Source organism: Eurypyga helias, unplaced genomic scaffold (genome assembly GCF_000690775.1).
Source record: "Eurypyga helias isolate BGI_N326 unplaced genomic scaffold, ASM69077v1 scaffold8523, whole genome shotgun sequence".
Lineage (NCBI taxonomy): Eukaryota > Metazoa > Chordata > Aves > Eurypygiformes > Eurypygidae > Eurypyga > Eurypyga helias.
In genome coordinates this window covers 97,041-102,173 of record NW_010243106.1, presented here as the reverse complement: position 1 = coordinate 102,173, position 5,133 = coordinate 97,041, and the positions used below count along the sequence as shown (strand labels likewise).

The following is a 5,133-nucleotide window of genomic DNA, read 5'->3' as shown; positions in this document are numbered from 1 at the left end:
TCCGATTAGACGTAAAAATAGGGAAGTAGGTTAAATAATAATAATAAAAAAATTCAATAGCAGTTAATATAGCTTAAAATTAGCAATTTTTTTGAAAAAGAGAAAAAATCCAACAAATTAAAAAAAACAGTATTTCTGACAGAAATGACAATTTGAGACTATTAAAGATATTGCCCTATGAAGGATTATTTGTAACTTTAATTTGAGGATGTAAAGAAGTTAACTTTTCTTTTGCTATACTACACATGTAAAAAAAGATCAAAGAAAGAAAAGAATTGAGATTCAAATTCCATTTTTAAGCAAAAATGACAATGTCTTCCTGAGTTAAAATTAATCCTTTAATGATGAATTTCAAAGGTTTAAATACTTTCTGTGACCTTGGCTTTAAATAATTATGCCAAGCAGAGCTTTCCTTACATTCAGAAAAGAGTCTGAATTGTTGATCACAGCCATTTTAATGACTTCAGGCTGGCTGATTTCCAGCATAATCCTCCGAATGCTGTTTAAAATTACAGACCAAGAACCTGACGCAGGTAAATGAAATGTCACTTTCACAAAGGCTGTTCAAACAGTGCGTGCAGATTGTTAATTTGTGCCACTGTACATCACTTTGCAACCAAATGTAAGATTTATTACATTAATGCATATAAAAGATACTTCAACAACTATCTGCTTACATATACACAGCGTCTACCATAAATATTAAGTATGATTTTATTTCAAAAGCTAAACTAAAAAAAAAAATCCTCCCATGTTTTTAGCTCATATCATCCCTAATGTGGCCAAATACTTGGAGACAAGGGGATGCTCAGCAAGCACTGATGCGCAGCCACTGACCCCACTGAACAGAACGGGGAAGGAAACCTTGATGCTGCTGAAACATTAATTTCTATTTTCAAGCCTTTCACAGACTCCTTGCTCACCCGATGCACACCGGTAAAAGTAGACCAGCCATTGTTAGCAACTAGACCCAATTTCCTTGCAGTTTTAGCCTGAACTTTTTCCTCCTTAAGAACTTTCCCACTTTTTAAGGAAGAAAAACCTTGGTTAGAGAGAACCGCCCTTTCTACTCTATCTATTCCAGCAAAGGAAAAGTGATTAGCCTAGTCCTTGGCTGGCTTTGCCTGTGAAATCATCTGGGTTTTTTAAGTCCGGCCAGCTCTCAAGCACTGCACGGTGCCCCCGTTCCTCACTCACTGGGGCTGGAAGGTGCTGCCCCAGCCCCGCTCCCCGCTCCCGGGACAGCAGCGCCGGCTGCGTGTTCGGAGAGAAGCCGTCTTTCATCACAGAACCACAGAACTTCCCTTCGCACGCCGTGGTCCTGGCGTCCAATGCCAGACCTACAGCATGCGCCTGCTTGTTCAACTCAAGTGACCCCTAAACACTCCCTCAGTGAAACTTGGCTCATCTGACCTTTGCGGTGTTTGCTCCCCTTTTGCCGCACCCCAAGCAGCAGCCTTTTTCCCTTAAGAAATCACCTGCTGCCTTCGGATGAGGCATCAGTGCATCATCAATCATTTGTCAATCGCTGCTACAGATTACGGACTGTATTCCATCATAACGTGTGCCGGGAATGTATCCCAGAACGTCCTGCTCCGGGTGAGGGAGCACCACACAGAGGGGATGACACAGACCCCTTCGGAGCCTGCAGACAGGACAGACAGGCGACACGACCTTCGGAAGGCAAGACAGGCTCCAGAACCCGCAGCTCTGACGCGATCCTTCGGTCCTGGGAGCAAAACCTGCCGTGCGCGGCAGCAGGGGCATCGGAAGCGGGGGGCTACGGCACGGCAGCAGTACGGCGGGTGCCTGCCCCCACGGGGGAGCTTGAAGGGGTAAGGGATGAAGGTTATGAGCAGTAACCGTGTGTTACTCCTGAAGTACACAGCATACACGTTGCTGCTTTAGAGTGGCAGCAGAGTACACGTTCACTACTTCAGATTTACACTTGCATATGACCCTCATTCGTTACTTTTCTAACAGCCATACTTCTGTGGCTTCTGGAATGAAGTACACGAGCATCGTACCCGTGACATAAACCCGCTACCTCTCCAGCTAATTGCAGTGGGTGATGTTGCAAGCACATACAGTTCTGAAAATGAGCCTTTTCCCTAGAAAACTCACACACTATTTCCCCCCTACTTCCTCCCTCCTTCACAAGTAACCGTGTAGTTCCCTGGAATTCTTTCACAGAGGATGTACACGTATTGAGAGGATAAACTGATGTTCTACCAAACAGATGAAGGTGACTCAGCTCAGGCTTACTGAAGGTTTCATAAGAAAATCTGATGAAAATTACTGTATATTTAAAGATGGCATTTCCCTGGAAGACCAGTTACTGCTTCCAGAGCTCTGAAATTACCTCGTTCTCCAACTGCTACCTCTCTTCTTTAGACGTTTTTAATAAACCGTCTGTATTCAGCTAAACCATCTATCTGCAGTCTCTGAAACCACATTACTACAGATCTCTGAAAAAGAAACACTCATTTCTGACCAAAGTTGGGAAATGACTATCAGAAACATTGCATGGCACATTAATATCCCAAGACAGATTGTTATAGATACTGTGACCTGAGAGAGGAAAAGCGAGGCTTGAAAGTTTGCCCGTTTTCTCAAACTATTTGAACTACATGGTGTAATAAAAGACACGTCTCACCTCAAACCTTCAGTTGCGTACTTCGCCTACCACAGCTGTAATTGGTACCAACTAATATTAACCATCTCAAACTTACCACTAGACTGACTCTTGCTTCCATGCCTTCCTAATTATTCATTGGCACTACTCCCTACTATGTCAAAGGCAAAATTTCGTCTGTGTATGCGTAGATATTGAATGAGCACATCATTTGTATACAGAAGCATAACACAGGCCACATACTTCAGCTCTATCAGCATTATCTCAAACATATGTTTCATATAGTGTAATCTGCACTAGATCCTTTCCTTCCTTTCCCAATCCTTTCCTCTACACATGTTTAATTTTTTATTAAATCTGTATACAGACTAAAAATGTAAAGTACATTTTAGTATATAATTATACAGACAAAAATGTAAGGTTCATTTTAGTGCATAATTATAATCTACAATATACTTTCATAATTCTTTCAGCAAATAATTTCACCTCAAGATCATAAAAACAGGAGAGCCTAACTGGCTTTTACTTAACCAAAGAAATGCTAGGTAAATTAAGATAATAGCTACAATTTCTACGGGATGATACGGTCTGACATCTAAACTGACATACACAGCATTTGGGGTTTTGAATAGTGGTTCCGATGCAAGTCCTGCCTGGAATAGTAACAATTACCTTCTCATCTGCGAGAGCTCATTCCCCCTCCACTACCACTTTCCTTTTTTTTTTTTGTTCTTTCTTCCATTCTGTCTTATTTTTAAACCCAAAAAACCTCCTTAAACTTCCCCCCCACTCCATATAAGTGAAACTAAGATTTTACCTTGCTCAGAAGTTTCCTAAAAAGTTTGCTGAAATATTTAGAGTAAGAAGCCAAGGCTAACTTCTTATAATACAGGGAAAATTCATTCATAAATCATATTTCAAGCCAAAACAGAGACTGGGTGAATTCCTGACTCAACTGTTAGGTCTTTCTGCTTTCCTTTGCTCTGTAGTCAATAATTCTTATACAAAGCCCGTAGAAAAATCAAATAGCACAATATAGTGTTTTCTACTGCCACATGGAAAAATAACAGCTCAAAGCCTTCAGATTCAAAACTGGGGAGTGAAAAGACAGTGGGCTGAATGTTATAGGTAAAGTGAGAGTAATTAATATGCAAAAGAGCATTAATGTTGGACCTAATAGATGGCAAAAGCAGATTTGGTTCTATTAGGAAAGAAGAAAGAATCTGAAGACGGGGTGATGGCAGCGAAACTAATATGATTAAAGGAGTCCTTTCGGAGCAACTTCACTGCTAGTAAGATGATGTTAAGAGACATCTAATCTCTCCAAAGTAACTGGAAAAGGCTTATATTGGGAATCACAGACACAGTTCTTGTCAATTACTTGAAAATAAGTCTAGTTCTCACAGCCAGATTATTTTTTCCCATAAACAAAGTCACTGGCAGAAGCAGCTTACAACGGAACAACTTGCTGCACAAGACAACTTGGTGTGACACGGATATCTTCAAAATGCTAAAGGAAATGAATCCCAAACTTCCCATCACTAAGATTCTGCTATTCCACATGCCAGGTTTAATAAACTATTATTAGACTTAAATGTAGGCAAATTGGTACCACTGTGAAAAAACAACCCCGAGATGACATAATTCTCAGTTGTGAAAAATCCATGAAATACAAAACTTCAGAGCAAGTGTCTTAACAATTCTGTGGAAAAACAAAAGATGCAATTACCAAATCTCGCTTCTCACGCCTGAGATCTGAAGGTAAGATGCTTGCTCGGTTTGCTTGGAAAACTGAATCCTCCTTTCTTAAATTCTTCCCCTAGCTGCTCAACTCACTGTGAACCATGCCTTCCAAACTGTTTGCACGGTCCAGACAACAACTTGGGTGCACGAGCTGCTGTGAGAAACACACATCATAAACACTCCACCAGAGCAAATTATCCTTATACTACTGAGGTGTAAGCCTTAAACAGGAGAAATGAAGTCTTCACAGCTTATAACAGATCCAGAATTTTACTGCTATGTGCTGCCATTTTTTTTTTTTCCTTGATCAAAATGTTACAGTCTTCATCTCAGTTGCATGGATACGAGTAAATGAAATATGAGAAATCTGTATCTTTTTCACAAAGAATACAGGAGTTCATAGTGATTCCACAGGATGGCCATGCCACAGCAGTGCACCCCGTACAAGAAAACACCCTGTAAAATGACTAGTAATCCACATAAAGGAAAACACATAGAAAGAAAACCTCAGCTTCCACAGTATTCCAAATGGAACAAAAATACAAAAATACAAAAATGTACAGTAAACTGAGGCAGGGTAGAGGGTTTCATATGAATTTATATGGGATACTTGCACATATGCCTATATACGTGTGACAATCCCATGGCTGAAGAAACTGCTAGCTGAGATGGTGATTTCTATTTCTGTTTCAAAGAAATAACTTAGACTTCTAACTAAGAATATCTGTGCTGAAATAGTGTTATAAAAAGGGTGG

General features: G+C 40.3%; 1 protein-coding gene across 1 annotated transcript in view; it reads right to left on the bottom strand.

Annotated features, from left to right (window-relative positions):
• Positions 1 to 5,133, bottom strand: part of CEP112 (centrosomal protein 112kDa) — a gene marked incomplete at its 3' end in the record, with an annotated part of 144,788 nt that overhangs the window by 43,115 nt on the left and 96,540 nt on the right. The gene's annotated exons all lie outside the window — the stretch shown is intronic.